We start from the raw sequence: 16896 nt of genomic DNA, 5'->3' as shown, positions 1-16896 counted from the left end.
ACACTCTCTATTAAATGTGCCAAGGGTGGCAATTCATGGAAAGAGTCTACGTGATCCTTGGTAAATTCATGTCACCTTGAGGAGCACAGCTCATAGTCAAATAGTCCTCATCCCCAGTTCTGATAAAATGAGTATCTGGCCAACCCAAATTGTAGGGGTGACTTTAGGGGTTAATTCTTTTAATTTTGTGGGTCTAGAACACCTCAAATTTCATCATTTTATCTTAGCAGGTTCCATGATGGTCAGGTTCCATGGGCAACCTTGATGATGTCATAAAGAGCTGGAAGGTCTACCTAGTCCCATTTTCCATCCACAGGACCAAGCAAGCTGTTTAGCAGGCTATACCCTGTGTCAGTCCTGGCCTCATTCCTTCTTCCTCTGTGGTTCCCCGTGCATCACAGTTGAGTTTACAGTCTATACCTATACCCAGTCCTAGCTGCTCTTCCTCACATCCAATTCTAGAGCCCGTCCAAATGGAGGCAGGGAGTTTGTCTTAGTTTATTACAGCTGTTAGCACAGACAACATAGAGTAGGTGGCTTATAAACAGCAGACATTTATTTCTCACGGTCCTGGAGGCTAGAAAGTCCGAGGTCAAGTTGTTGGCAGACTTAGTGTCTGCTGAGAGCCCACTTCCTGGTTCACAGACGGCTATCGTCTCATTGTGGCCTCACATGACAGAAGGGAAAAGGAAGCTCTCTGGGCACGAATCCCATTCATAAGGGCTCAATTCTTGTAGACTAACCACTTCCCAAAGGTCTCACCTCCTAATACTATCATATTCGGGGTTAGCATTTCAACGTGTGAATTTAGGGAGGACACAGATATTCAGTCTATTGCAGAGTTTAGTATGTATAGGCTTAGTCTCTTCTTACAACCTCATCTCAGGGGCTGAGAAGAAAGTCTACTCTCTAAGGCCTGAAGTCTGGCTCCCTAGTTATGGCTGCTGGGTATCTGTGTGACCTGCCCATTGCCCAGTTCCTTAGGTTTCAGGGCAGACCTGAAGAAGGTATGGAGGGTGATTATACTGACCTGTGAGGACACGTCTCCTCTGCCTAGCCCCACCACCCCTAGTCCTGAATTTTGACCAGTTATTCTGCCCAGGATCTCAGTGCTGAGGCTGAAAACCAAAGCACAGCAAGTTGTTGGAACTACTTGTTTCGTGATCAGAGTCATGGTTCTCCAGACTTTTGGGTTCTGGCTACAATCTGAATTTCTTCTTGCTGTGCTCCCTGCCCGCCTCCAAACTACCTCCCCCTGCCAAGTTTTCTGAAATCTTGATTAAGGTAACTGGGGTGGCCTTGCGGATTTTGTGCTGCTCTGCCCAGCTGAACCTCTGTCCAAAGCACTGCACCGCAGCAAGGAAAGACCCAGAGGCAGATTTCCCATGAAGCTTCCTCAGGATGCTTAAACTTCAGGGACCCTGTGAATGCTGAGAGGTGTTGAGTATTCTATATGGGGAGAGAAAGCAAGGTTGTTATCAAGAATAATTTTTGCAGGGTCGGCCCGGTGGCTCAGGCAGTTGGAGCTCCATGCTCCTAACTCCGAAGGCTGCCGGTTCGATTCCCACATGGGCCAGTGGGCTCTCAACCACAAGGTTGCGGATTCAACTCCTCAAGTCCCGCAAGGGATGGTGGGCTCCGCCCCCTGCAACTAAGATTGAGCAGGGCACCTTGAGCTGAGCTGCCACTGACTGAGCTTCCAGATGGCTCAGTTAGTTGGAATGCGTCCTCTCAACCACAAGGTTGCCAGTTCGACTCCCGCAAGGGATGGTCGGCTGTGCCCCCTGCGGTTGGAAGGCGGCGAATGGACCTGGGGCTGAGCTGCGCCCTCCACAACTGAGACTGAAAGGACAACAACTTGAAGCTGAACGGCACCCTCCAGTCACTTTTTTTCCAAGTATCTTTGCTGTGATTTCTTCACTCATTCTAAATATTCACTTCCATACCTAATTTTGTATTTTGTATTATTTTTTTAAAAGAGTGATCCCCAAATTTTATAAGCTTCATGCCCCACAAAATCTGGATCTGCCCTGGGGAAGACCCATGCCCCAGCTCCAGCTCCAGAAACTATGATTTCATTGATCCAGGGCAGTAGATCTCAGCTGAGGTCAATTCCCCCCCACCCCCTCATGCATATTTAGCAATGTCTGGAGACATTTTTAGTTATCACAGCTGAGAGTGGGAGGAGATTTGCTATTGACCTCTAATGAGTAAAGGCATGGGATGATGCTAAACATCTTAGAATGCAGAGGACAGCTTTCAACAACAAAGAGTTAGTGTCACAGATGAGAAGCCCTGATCTAGGAGGGGGCTCTGAGCTTCAGGACTTTTCAGAATCTTGCCAATTAATTTGACTATATAGACAGGATTGAGAATCACAGTTCTACAGATAATAACAATAGCTAACCTTTATGATTGAGTACTTACTATGTGCCAGTCACTGTTCTAAATGAACATTTATTCTTTGGAAAAAGCTTATGAGCTAAGCGCTCTAATTGTTCCCATTTTACAGGTGAGGAAACTGAGGTACAAAATATTAAGAAATGTGTCCTGGGATTCTACCCCAGATTATTGGGTTTCAAAGCCCAAGCTGTTAACTCAGTATATGGCATAACCGAACCTCTTTGACTGACTGACTTCATACAGATAGAGAGCTCTATGAGAGAAGGGAGGGAAAGTCCCTGGCGGTTCCCATGGCCACTGTCCTCTGTCTGCCTCCACCATTTGGAAACGAAAGTGAGAAAAGGTCTCCAAATAGGTACAGCTAAAATGGGGGAGAAGTATACAGCCACTCTGAACTGTGTGCCCAAGGACAGCCCCCCTACTTGGAGGTCTGGGTTTTTGTTCCAGTTTCTCAGATATGTCTATATCTAGTTCAATTTGCTGAATGCAATTTCTTAAAATGAAAGTTTTATGCAGAAATGGTAGACTCATATTTGGGTAAGAGTTTTGAAAAAAAAAAAAAAAAAAAGGTGCCTCGGCCCATTAGACTGTAAATAAGTAATAGTAATTATTGCTACCGTCACCATCTCCAGAGCAGTAATGGGCTGTGTGGCAGTGTACCTTTTACGGACGGCTGTCTTTAATTGAAAGCCATGCCAAGCAGCTGTCTGGAGTGCTGACTACCAGACTGGGAAAAGTACTGCCAAATGGGAGGAATGCAGACAAGTTCTGTGGCAAAATGGTAGAAATATATAACCTGACTTGACTCTCTATTTAGTCACTGTTACAAAATGCTCAAGCAGAAAGCACCAGCATATTTGAACTTATTGGCTCAATTTCACAAAACTGAGATGAAGAGGGCAATTTCTGCCTTCGGGGCAGGGGATGTGGTGGGGATAAGACAAAGATGCAAATATTTCCACAATAAAATAGGTCATAGAAAGCAGTACAATAAAGGGTTATTGCAGGCTTGGAAGAGAACCCCAAGCCCCACATGAGAAGCACAGTTATGGCCAACTCCTTGGTTTCAGCCTTGTAAGATCCTGAGCAGAGAATCTAGTTGTGCCATACCTGGACTTCTGATTACAGAAACTGTGAGATAATAAATGTGTGTTGTTTTGAACGGCTAAGTTTGTGATAACGTTTTCACACAATAGAAAATGAATACAATAAACTACATGGGTTGATTTTCAAATGCTGAACCAATCTTACATTCCTGAGACGAACCTTGTTTGGTCATGTTGTATTATATCTTTTTATATATTGCTAGGTTTGGTTTGCTAGAAGCAGAAGCTGATCGGAAGAACTTCCCTGGAGGGAGCCATCACCAGGCCTGGAGCTTATCCTATCTCAGAGGTAGAAGGGAAGGGAACAGGCTTGGGAGAATGTAGCATGTTGGACGTTACTCTTGATCCTTTGCTGCATGCAAGCTCCCTAGGAGAGATCCCATTATTTGTGAGTACATTGGGCAATCACCCTACAATGTCCTCTAAAATGCATTCTTTCTCCAAGAGGATAGCTTTTGCTTTCACCGCAGAGGCAGTTTCCAATAACGAAATGCCAGCATTAGCCAGGAGGGGATAAGTAGGTTAACTTATCTTACCATCTCCTCAGGCGCACAGATATTCTTAGGAAAGGATAAAATAATGGGCTGGGATGGACTGATGAGGAGAGCTGAGAATACATCTGAGACGCTGAGCCCAAGAAGTGGTGATGGGGGCTGAGGGTGTAGGAGCACTGGGGTGACACTGGCAACAAGATGAGACTCCAATTCACACTTCCGCTCAGGCTCACTCTGTAGCTCAATGGGACATTCCATCACATTCCCTTCTAAGGGAGTTTTGAATTATGTCCGCTAATTCTATGACCTGCTCCCCTTCAGTTGGTGAAGGGAGCTTGAGTCTCCTCCCCTTCATTATGGGCTGGACTTAGTGACGGTTTCTAATGGACAGAATATGGCATCACTTCTGAAACTGTCATTAAAGACACTGTGCCTTCCATCGTGGTCGTTCTTGGATCACCTGTTCCGGGGAAAGCCAGGTATCATGTCCTGAGGAGAGATCCATGTGGCATGGAAATGAGACTGGCTCACAGCTGTGTGAGTTCAGCCATCTTAGAAATGGATCTTCCAAGCCCCGTCAAGCCTTAAAAATGATGGCAGCCTTGTCAACAGCCTGACTGGAACCTCATGAAACCCTGAGCAGAACCATCCTGTTAAGCTGCTCTGGCATTCCTGACCTAAAGAAACGGAGATAATACATGTTTGTTGTTTTAAGTCACTAAATTTTGTGGTAATTTGTGAAGCAGCAATAGATAACTATTATACTTTAAATGGGTCTCAATCAGCTGTTTCTGATCTATATAATTCAGTGACCTTTGGCATGGAAGGGCCCAGCAAATAAAGATTGCTAAGTAAGACCAATCTCTGTATTTTACAGGCAGAAAAATGAGGTCTTATCTGGACTAGCACTAATGTGCTTTGCTTTATTTGTTTAATTTTGCCTGCTTGAAGTAATGCTTTTGAACCACAGCAGAGGAGGTTGTGTGTTAGAGTATGCAAATGTATGCAAAGCACCAGGAAGGAAACCATTATTCAGCTTCTGAACAGCAGCTTTTTGCCTTGCCTAAAGATGGAGAATCTCAAGGGGCATGACTGAGCAGAATTATAAAGTGGGAAAGGGGACATGTTGCTATTTGGGGGGTAAATCCATGGAAAAACTGTTTCCTTTAGCCTGGAGACATCTCAAACAGAAAGATAAATCACAAAACTGATAAAACTATCCTCTGCCTTGCCCAAGAGTGGAACACTATACACTTTCTCCATTCACTCTGATCCCACAAAAGTGACTCTAGGTTCACCAGTCTTGACATTCACACTTGGAAAAGACGTGAACAACCAGTCTTGATAGAAACAAAAATTTTAAAAACAAGAGGTCCTATCTTAGCCAAGTGCCATCTAGATTCAGAATTCTGGGGTGACCTTGGGTCAGTTTGTTCCTGGACTGAACAGGGATTGCTCAGTCAGGTGAGCCAGTCTGTCAGCAGGGCAGTCAGCACATCTGAAGGGTCCCTGTAAGCAACCCTCTACCGGTGCTCTCAGGGGTTTCCTGAGCCTGAGGTAATGGGGACTGCGACGCTGGAAGTGCTGGGGAAGGAGATGATTGCACCTGTCTCCTCTCACTGCTCTGTTGCATCAGCTGGGAATGTGGGATTCTGTCAGTCTAGGTCTTCTCCTGAGGCAGGGGTTGGGGCCTTGCACAGACCCAAGGACCCCAACTCCCTGAAGAAGTTTTCCTTTTCCCTGTCAGATATCCTCCTTCCACCTTCTGAATGCTCCTTCTACTACATCTGTACCTTCCTTTGAGCACCATGATGTCATATCCCACTTTGTACTGTCGTGTTACACCTCCTTATGGTGGACACTGTGGTCTGCCACCCAGATCTCCACCTATGGGAACAAGACAGGAATTCCCCCAAGTTCTGGGCGTGGTATCTGTTGAAAGCTCATAGCTGAGTCCCTCCCATGTATTTCTCTCCACAGAAGGTAGCTTTTTGTCCAAGTTTACTTTCCCTGGAGCAGGGGAGCCTGCACCCAATGGCACTGAATTCAAAGGCACATCTCCCTTGCCTCTGTTTGGGACATCTCTGAAGGGCCATCTCAGCTTCAGAGCTCCCTGTGGGATCAGCTGAGGTGTTTGTTGCATCACAGTTCAATTCCTCCTTCTGTCCAGTCCTGGTTTTCTGAGTCCCACACAGGTGTGTTCTTAAGAACTCTCCCCATTTAACTTCCTGCTCCAAATCTCCATCTCAGACCTAGGGAACCTGCCCTACAACACTCCCAGGAGACCGGAAGCTTACCGAGAACTAGCTGTCACATTCTTTGTATCTATCTCCCCCTCCTGCCCTGCTCCATGGCCCTGGTACTCAGCACAGTGCTGAACAGAGTGAACCAACTGATTTCTGATGGATGGGAAACAGACGACCCCTTGGACAAAGACTAGACAACGACCATCTATTCTCCTTTTCCCTTTATGTCCAAAGGAAACGCTGAATAGCTTCGTCGCTAATATGCAAAATATGTGCAGAATTTATAGAGATTATAAAATATATCCAGTAAAGGGAAGTACTTGTGTAAAGTGTTGCCTACGGAAACTCCCTTTTTAAAACCTGGAGAATGTTTATTTTTAAAATGAGGGAGTGTAGCCAGACTCACTTTAATCTTTCTGTTTCAGGTGAGCCGGTCTCACTGAAGTCAAGATAGGTGTCATATAAATGTGCTTTGTCTCAGGCACCCTGGTAAAATTTTGATGAGGAAAGCCAACAAACCATTCCAGTGATCTGCAGGCATTCTAGAGAGATCTGCTTAACTAAGATCATCCCTTGTTTAGCTCAATGGTAATTTTGGCTATGTGATAATCAGAGGCGGTGCAGGTACCCTAATTGGGACTCTTTCTGCTCTAATGGGTCCCAGTCAACATTGCCAGCAAGAGGCTGTGAGGGTTTGGTCCCGGATCCCTAGGGGGGTTGGCATTTTGCTCCTCTAATGGCTTTCTGCGCTGCTTGATTAGCTACGTGCCCCCTGTGTCATTGCTACCCTTCCTTAGGGGGACGCCGGAGGACACTTGCTTGAAATAGATTATAGATTATAGGCAGACCTCAGAGATATTGCGGGTTTGGTTCCAGACCTCCACAATAAAGTGAGTCACGTGAATGTTTCGGCTTCCCAGTGCCTATAAACACTACACTGTGGTCTAGTGAGTGTGCAGTATCACTGTATCTAAAAACAAGTACATACCTTAATTAAAAAATACTTTATTGCTAAAAATGCTAATAATCTGAGGCTTCAGTAAGTCTTAATCTTTTTTCTAGTGGAGGGTCTTACCTTCAATTTGTAAAAAAATGCAATGTCTGTGAAGTGCAATAAAGCAAAGCACAATACAATGAGGTATGCCTGTGAAAGATCGAGGAGGTTAAGGGTCTTAGTTGGACTGGTTGTTAATATTTATTTTTGTATCCCCAGGATTTTGCACAGGGTCTGGTTCAAAAATGTGTGAATGAATGAATGAATGAATGAATGAATGAATATCAACAAGAGGATGACTATTGCTCCCAGGGATAGTGAAATCCCGCCTTTCCTTCTCACTCTTTGCAGGCAAGAAGCACCAATCAGCCTGAGATCCTTAATTCCTCACTCAGAAAATAATGACATTTATAGATTTTCTTTATTGTACTTTTTCCCTCTTTGCTAACAGCAACACCATGCTTCACCAGGACAAAGAAGTCTTACCCTGAATCACTGTTATGTTCAAGCCCCACTTTGGCACTACTTCTGGTCACACAGGGCCCTCCCATTCTCAAGTGGACCCTGACCCCACCTCTGTGGTTTAGTTCCCACCAAAGACCTTCCAGGACAGTCTGATACCTTCATCCCCAGTCCAGGCAGCCTTAGCCAGTCTCAGCTGACAAAGGCCCCTCACTTCTCCCTTTTCTAACCAAAGTTTCTTGGTTGACAACCCCCACTCCCCACCCCAGCCCCAGGGGAACTCATTCTGTACTCAGCTATGTTAATATATTAATCAGATAAGACTTCAGTTTTGTATATCCAGGAGACTTTGTCTTTTGATCTTTGAAACAGCTTTGCATCTCTCTGCTCTGATGTGTTGATTTTCATTTTCTTTCTTTTATTTCAAATGCATGAGAGCCTCCTGAGGTTGGCTTCACTGTCAACTTGTTGTTTCCTCTGGGTTCCCCAAAATAGCATGTGAGAGTGGCCTTCCTTTTGAGTGTGCAATACTGTTCACTATTTCCGGGCACTGACCAGGCGAAAAGGCCAGCACCCCTCATGAGCCACTTCTTCTTCTTTTTTTCTTTTTTTAAATTTTATTATTTTTCCAGGTTTATTGAGATATAATTGACAACATTCTGTAAGTAAGATGGACAATGTGATAATTTGATACATGTAAATATTGTGAACCAATTACCACAAAAAGATCAGTTAACGCATCCATCACCTCACATAATTGTCTTTTTGTTGTGGTGGTGGTTAAGAACACTTAAGGTTTACTCTTTTAGCAACTTTCAAGTATATAATACAGTGTTGTTAATGATAGCCACCATGCTGTACATTAAATCCCCAGAACTTATCTTATAACTGGAAGTTTGCACCCTTTGACCAACATCTCCCCATTTCCCCCAGCCCCTGGCAACTACCATTTATTCTCATTTTCAATGAGTTTGGCTTTTTAAAATTCCACATATAAGCGAGAACATACAATATTTGTCTTTCTTTGTCTGACTTATTTCACTTAGCATAATGCCCTCTAGTTTCATCCACAATGTTGCAAATTGCCAGATTTCCTTTTTTTAATGGCTGAATAATATTCATTATATATATATATATATATATATATATATATATATATATATATATGGCAACTTCTTTATCCATTCATCTGCATTCATCTGTAGATGGACACTTAGACTGAGGCTGTTTCAATGTCTTGGCTATTATAAAAATGCTGCACCGAACATGAGAGTGGAAATATCTCTTTGAGATAGTGATTCCATTTCCTCCAGCTATATACCCAGAAGGGAAATTGCTAGATCATATGGTAGTTCTATTTTTAATTTTCTCAAGAACTGTTTTCCATAGTGGTTGTACAGTTTACATTCCCATCAACAGTGCACACGGGTTCCCTTTTCTCCACATCCACACTAGCCTAGCACTTATCTTACTTAAGTGAGCCACTTCTGATCTACCTTCTCCACATGCCCTTCCCTTGCTCTGCAGTTACTGGCTCCCTCAACAATCAAGGATGGAGTGCCCACTAAGGGTCAGGTTCCGAACCACCTCCTGGGGATGCAGGATATACACATATTGGTGGTCCCCACCTTCAAGGATCCGCAGTGAGGGAGTCAGGGAAATGTGATGTGGTCAGTGTGATGATAGAAATACCTATTTAAGAAAATGGAGGAGGAGCAACAAAGTAGAGGAGAGAAAAGTGACCTAGGGAGGTCTCCTGAGGGAGAAGATGCCTATTGGTTCTTAAAGGACTAGCAGGCAATGGCCTGATGAAGATGAGAGGGGAACGTATGTATTTATGATTCATCCAACAAGTGTACTGAGGACTTGCCATGTACTAGGCAAAGTTTTAGGTGCTGGAGAGACAGCAGTGAACAAAACAGGAAGTTCCAGCTCATGCAGTTTTACTTCTAGTGGGAAGAAACAGACAATAAGCAAAATAAACAAATAAAATGTATAGTAGGTTAGAAGGTGCTATGTAGAGGAAAATAAATCAAGGAAGGGGATTCAGTGTGTATGTGTGGAAAGGGGTCTTCTAAAATATGGTAGATTAACTATGGTGGCCCGGGACTGCTACTATAGTAATCTCTTTCATCTTCACTGTCGCTTTATTTACAAAGTGCTTTTACATCAGCTCATTTAATTCTTAAAACCATCTGTGAGGAGGTAGGAAAAAGCAGTCTTCTGGGCTCTGTTGCTCCCTGTATTCGTTTGCCAGTAAAAAAATACCACTGAGAGGCTTAAAGAAATGTATTGCCTCATAGTTCTGGAGGCTGGAGGTATGAGATCAAGGTGTTGGGAGGGTTGGTTGGTTCCTTCTGAGGGCTGTGAGGAAAGCATCTGTTCCAGATCTCTCTCCTTGGCTTGTAGATGACCATCTTCCCCCTGTGTCTCTTTACATGTCTTCCCTCTGGTTGGATCTATCTCTGTATCCAAATTTCCCCTTTATAAAATGACACCAGCCATATTGGATGAGCGCCCACCCTACTGACCTCATTTTAACTTAATTTCTTCTTTAAAGACTCTATCTCCAAATCAGGTCACAGTCTGAGAACTGGGGGTTGGGGCTTCGACATATGAATTGGGCCAGGTGGGGAGGTGGAGGATCATAGTTCAACCCACAACACTCCCCAAGTCACTGAACTTTAGGTTTCACAACCAAGATCCCCGTAAGCTGGTACTGGCTGACTCAGTGTCTCAGAGACACAGGACAGCTTAGTCTGTGCAGGAGTCACTCACAATTCACAAACCATTTACCAGGGTAATTTATCCAGGACTGAAGGAGCTTTACATGAAGGGGTCTACCTGATTCACTGAAAAGTCAAATATTTTGATTTTTGAAAAAGGACCCAAAAAATCTAGACGGTATTAAGCTTTGCTGCCAGGATCAGCCACCTCTCTGAGTAACCCTGAAAAGTCCCGTAGTTTCATTTTATGTAGTCAATGCCTGGACCAGCTACTAAAGCAATAACTGAGAAACAACAGAAAGAACAAGAGATAAGCTAAGTTAGGAGGGACGTGGACTCAAGGAAAAGGCAGGAAAATGTTGAGGAAAGAGGAGAGGAAAAAGACGTCAGGGCGCTACAAACTGCCTCCAGTCACATAAATTACACCCTCTCACTGGATTACAGTAACATATGCAAATGTGTTTTGAAAGATTACACGTGTTACACAATTATAAAGTGTTATTTTTTCTGGTAGAAATACCAAGGCATTGTACCCTTTGGAGACGGGCGGGTACTGCTGGGTTTTCTGGCAGACTACTTCTTAGTCTTGCCTTCATTTAGTTTTCTAGCCACAAATGCAATATAACTCTTCTATGAGTCTACAACATGCATCCCCATTGCTTTAAGGGTTTTTTGTGGTTGTTGTTTAATTAGCAAGCGTGAAAAATTTCCAAGTAACGTTGACCTCCATGCTAACCTAACTGGGGGTGTCAGTTTGGAATCCCCCCCCTTTCTCCTGAGGTCCTGGCAAACTCTTGTTGTAGAAGGCAAGAGAGTTGGAATAAATTGTCCCTGACTCTCAGATCTCATATTTCACTCATGCCTTCGTCAAAGAAGGACCCCTGCAAATAACAAATCGGCTGTGTTCCAGAGCCTTCCAACCAGTGATTCTCAAAAGCTACCCAAGTCCCACCTGACAGGCCTCCAACTGACCCAAGAAAACAAGTCTTCCCTTTCAGTCCTTTAGGACAAGCTATAATATTTACAAAATCATATGCTCTTGTTTTATGTATATCTAAGACTTATTAATAACTTGCTAAGGGAATTATCAAAAGTTACTCTAATTTGAAATTCATAAACCAAAATCATTGAGGTACCAAATTTTATTACGGACTCTAGTTTAATATTCCACCAAGAAGCCCAGCTTCCAGAGGCAGTTCTGATGGAGGCTTGCCCACACCTGACATTCTCTGGAGTAGAACTTTGACATTAGTCTACCATCAGTTTGGCCATATGTGGGTTAAGTTCTTCAATTGCTGCCATTCTTGTTTCTAATAGTAATTTGCTGTTAACGTACCTTCATCATTAACAAGGTAGTTGTGATCTGTTTGTTTACCCTTAAAGTGACTAGTGTTGCAAATTTGTTTCAACTATATTTTTTGGCCTTTAATTTTCCAGTAATTATACCTAAAGACAATTATGCATTGCAATTTGAATATGCATAATTTATGCCCTAATTGCTAAAGCACATGTACTCTTAATCTCCCCAAGTGTACTTTACAATGGCCCTTTAATAGAATCCCTGAATTATTTTTCCATTGGTAGGTACGTGAGAAAGGATGGGATTGAATGGCTGTGGGCTATTTTGCCGAGCTCAAAGTGAGCTCAAGTAGAAAAAAGAAAAGGTTGAAAACCACTATTTTAGACTCTAGGAATAAACAACTGAAGGTACTGCACATTTTGTAAATAGCTTATAAATGGCATGCACAAAATCATTTCCCTTGGTAACCTGGAAAATAATTATCCACACTTACCTTTCTCCAATGCCTACTCAGCTGCAGGCACTGTGGTTGTAGCAGGAAGTAATGGAGTCCAGACCCATCAGGCGGCAGAGCGGTGATCGGGAATGGGAGTGGGGCGGGGCTCTTCGGAGCAAAGGTTTCAGGGCAACTGTAAATATAACTGGCAGAATCACAAACAACGCCAAGCTCTGCAAATAGTGGCCATAGCTCCCAGCAGTCAGTTTCTGTTCAAGGTTATGATAACTGCCGGTTGCACATCAGCAAATAGTCGGTGCCCAGGAAAGCCCCAAGTGACTTTGGTCACTTTGGCATTTCTTTGGGCATCCAAGTATTCAAGAGTCCCCCAAAGCTGGGCCTGGGCTGACATAATTGAGGCACAATTGTGGTCTCAAATACTCCCTTCCCTGTGGATCCCACTGAATTTTATTTGTATTTCTGTGATAGCATTGTGCTTTGTCTTGCTTTATAGTAGTTGATAAAGGTCTGATTTCCTCTCGAACTTTGCTTCTTGGGGGCAGGATCAGGTTTTACCCATCATTAGGAGGCAGGTTGGCAGAGTGCCAGCAGCAGAGCTGGGGAATCGGAGAGAACTGGAGCGACCCTTGGCTCACCAATTTTTGACCAAATAAATGACTTCTAGACAAGTTAATTCTCTGAGCCTTGACTGCAGCATATGTCTGCTGTAACAAGGACTCTCTCCATCCTAAGTATTGAACACAGAACTCAAGCTTACACACAAAAACATGTATTGGTACACAGAAGTATTGTTGGTTTGCATTATGACTTGATGCAGAGACTAAAACAGTTTCAGATCTCTCTCTTTTTCTCTGTCTCTCTCTCTCATAAATAGATGGATGGATGGATGGATGGATAGATATCTGTCTATCTATCTGTCTATATCTATATATGTCTCAATCTCTGCGCACATGTGCACACACACACAGACACACACAATCAACTCTGCTTCTTTCTGTGATTGCCCTCATTTTCTCCTACTATAAATAAATCTCTTTACAAGTGGTGGCAATGGTTGTAAATAGTTTGTTTTATTTAATTTTTGCCTAGTAACACAGAAGTAAAGAGGACCCCTCTTTACCCATATCAATATATACAAGCCCAAGGAAGTCTCTGATTGGCCAGCTCTTGGGTGCATGTCCATGCCCTGGGAGAGGAGAAGGGTTTTTGTGATTGGCAGTCCCACCGGAATCTTCTGGTAGAGTGGAGAGAGGAAATTCTCCAGAGGAAAGGGTATTTGTAAATGCTCTTACCAAAAATAAGAATTTGGGGTGCAAGGGGGAGCTAAATTTGGGCAAACAAAATAGCAACCATCCATTTCAATCGATGGAATGTCATATGTAAGGCAACAGTGCCTGGTACTGAAATAGACATTAAACTGAGCCACCCATTTCTTCCTTCTTTTGGCAGCTCCCAGTCCCTCTGTTCTTGGTGCCTCCTACCTCCTTCCTTAAATATCCTTGTCCCAGCCACACCCAAAGTCACTTCTGAGACTGCTGAGGGACTGCAGACCGAGGGGGCTGAAAGGACCCTGCCCTGCTGGAATCCCTCGAAGAACTAGTGAGAAAATATGTTCCCATTCGGGAATAGAAGGAAGTTTCACAGGAAAATTAGAAAGTTGTAGTAGAAAGGAAAGGAAAGCAAACATGGAGAGGCCTATTGTCTTAGTGCTTGAGGAATTATGACTAATTCTTTGTGAAGTCTCATTACAATTAGTGGCAGGGTTCAGAGCGGTGCCGCTAGACTGACAGGCTGGCTTTCTTGTTTCTTTCCCCCTCCCCGTCTTCTCCTGTTTTTCTCTTCTCTGCTGTTTCCACAGTATCAGAGAACTCAGAACTTCCCTGGCCAGAGGCTTAGCACAGGGAGTGCTACAGTCAAGAGCTCAGGTGTTCAAGCAAGAAGCAGAGAGTGATTTAACTCAGGCCTGGGGGTGGGGGGCATACCAGCTTTCAATCCAGTAACCTGTTCCATGAGGCTTTTCTTTGAGTCAGTGGCAGAGAAGACACCTGTGGAGGAGGGGCTGTTGACAGACCATGGCTCTGGAGCATGCAGCAAGTGTGGCCCTGGTAATGGATTCAGGGCCAGTAGGGACCATTTCCCCCAGGATGCGAGAAGTCAACACCGGCACAAGGATTTGTGCGAAGTCCTTGTTTGTTTTTTCCATTGAAAGCATATTCTAGTAAAACTGGAGGTGCAGAAAGAAGGAAGGAATATATGATTTCCTAAGTTCTTGGCCACAGCTGGGGGCTAACTGGTGCAGGAGGTTGGGCACAGGAGAAAGTCACAGATGGGAATTTAAGGACGCACGTCATGCGGTTGTGATGCGCAGGAAAGGGAATGGGATGTGCAATCAGGAGACCTGAATTTAAAGCCTGACTCATCTACTCCCTCACTGTGTAACGTTGGACACATTACTTAGCACCTCTGTGCCTGTTTCCTTCGGAAAAAAGGAAGACACTAACACTTTACAGGGTTGTTGTCAGGGTGGAAAAAGCAAACACGGTTAACATGCCATTCCATTTGTCTGCGTCTGTACCTTTCCCAGGAAGCTGTAGAGTTTAACTGTTAAGAGCTCGGACTCCGGCATTTGACAGAGCAGGGTTCAAATTCCCATTGTGAATTATGAACCGAGATACTTGTGTATGAAATGATGAGCTGCCTGGGATTTGTTTCAAATTGCTGCAGGAAGGGAAGAGGCAGTGGGGGTGTTGCAGAAACAAGATTGGCTGTGAGTTGGTAATGGTTGAAGCTGGGTGATGGATATATGGGAGGTTATTATACCAATCTGCCTACCTGGTCTATACAGGCAGTCCTTACTTTGCATGGTTCTGATATGCATGGATTGCAGTTACCATGGTTTGGTTACATAACAGCATCCCCCACAATACAGTTCAAGTTCAGTTACCATGGTATATTAACTGTGAGTAATTGCATAAAATACTTTGCTGTTAGCTCTTCAGTGTACAAATCACTGCATAAAAAACAGATGCACCTCACGATCAGTAACCTATCATATCACTTCTTTCCAAGTCTGTCTTGGTGATGGGTCACTGCCCGTCTGTTGTTGAGTTCCCACACTGACAGGAAAGCATGTGCTGAGTTGCCTCTTGTCTCCTAGTAAACAACCCACGTAACACTTTACAAAAATGGATAATCAAACGAGAAAACTGGCCAACAGAAATGAAAATGGACCAAAGAAAGGAAAAGTGGTAACATCGATGGTGAAATCTGAGCTGAACACAGATGGAATTATAGGTAAAGAGCCGACCGTGGGGATGTTGACATTGCTACTGTTCGAGATGCCAGATGCAGCCAAAGGAACTCAGTGAAGGCAAACTCATGGACATAAGTGGTTGTGACAAAAAGGATAATGATGTCCCAGAGGAAGTGACACCGGGAAAACAATCTTCATATTGAAGGCACTTTGGGAGGTGTTTCACAACATTGAATACTCAAAGGAAAAAATGTTGGAAGCTGATCCAAACTTAGAAAGGAATATAACCATTCACCAAGGCATAGAAAAGCTGCTCAGTCTGTATTGTATGTTGCGTGACGAGAGGGCAAGCATTGTTCAAGCTACTTTTCATACTTTTTTTTTTTACAAAGAAATAAAACACTTTTATTTTCAATGTGTGTAATATTTTAAACTACAGTTCACTAATATTAGCTCTACTATTTTTTTTCATTTCCCTATACATTTATAACTGACAGGAGAGAATTTTAAATATTTTGACAAAAATGTTTAAAGGTCACAAAACAATTGTTTTTTTTCTCTCATTATTTATTAAGATTGCTTGGCATGGTTTCAGCTTCCATTTTTACAGTCCTGTGTTACTGTAGAAAGTGAGGGCTTTCCATTCCAACATTTTCAGAACTAAATAGTTTTTTTCTAATTGCCATTCAATCATTTTCTTATGAAAATTATTTAACTTTTCTGTGCCTCAGTTTCCTCATCTGTCAAATGGGAACAATTGCACTCACTTTGCTAGGTGGTAAAGATTTAACAAGTTAGTGCCTGTCAAGTATTCAGAAGAACGAAAACATAAATAAAACGTTCAATGAATATTGGTGGCTATTATATTTACAAACCTGGACCAGAGACAGTTAGAAGACACTGAGAAGTCAGAGTATGAGTGTATTATAATAATCACTGCTGCTATCATCAGAGGCTTCACAGCAATTCCCATTTTTGTACTTCCTTAAAATGCTGCCTTGAGTACTGCCCAGGATTTCAGCACAGCTTTTTCTCAAAGAGCCTCCAATTCTGGATAAAGACACACTGATGTAGATCAGTTTTTCTTACATTTATTTTCATTGTCACCCCCCTTCCCCAAGGAGACTTTTTAGACATCTTTTCCGTAATTCACCCCCCACAAAAATTTAACTTTATCTAGACCATAGATATACTGTATATCTGCTCGTGTACTGTATGTATGTTTGTGTTTTACACATAAAGGGAGTAAAGTCCTCCCCCAATCAATTTTTTGCCTTCTTGGGGGAATAGCATTACTGTTGAGAATGCATGATGCAGATGAAAATGCAGCAGACGTGTTAATTGCCTATTCAATGTCCTTATCACCTACCCCCTTTATCTCCCCACCACTGTCTTATCCCCAGCCCATTGTTTTGTTCTATCTCAGAGAATCCCAATCTTTTTTGGCTAATCCAC

The 16896-nt window shown here is 43.2% G+C and overlaps 1 protein-coding gene across 1 annotated transcript in view; it reads right to left on the bottom strand.

The window, feature by feature from the left end:
• LPGAT1 (lysophosphatidylglycerol acyltransferase 1) overlaps nt 1-12243 on the bottom strand; it is a 99831-nt gene extending 87588 nt beyond the window's left edge. The window contains exon 1 of the mRNA XM_074322430.2: nt 12225-12243. The gene's annotated coding sequence lies outside the window, so the exon portion shown is untranslated. The remainder of the gene's footprint in view (nt 1-12224) is intronic.
• Nucleotides 12244-16896: the final 4653 nt, after the last annotated feature.

The sequence above is a fragment of the Rhinolophus sinicus genome, chromosome 11 (assembly GCF_057876585.1).
Source record: "Rhinolophus sinicus isolate RSI-liver-muscle chromosome 11, RSI-T2T, whole genome shotgun sequence".
Lineage (NCBI taxonomy): Eukaryota > Metazoa > Chordata > Mammalia > Chiroptera > Rhinolophidae > Rhinolophus > Rhinolophus sinicus.
This window is presented reverse-complemented; position numbering and strand designations above follow the sequence as displayed.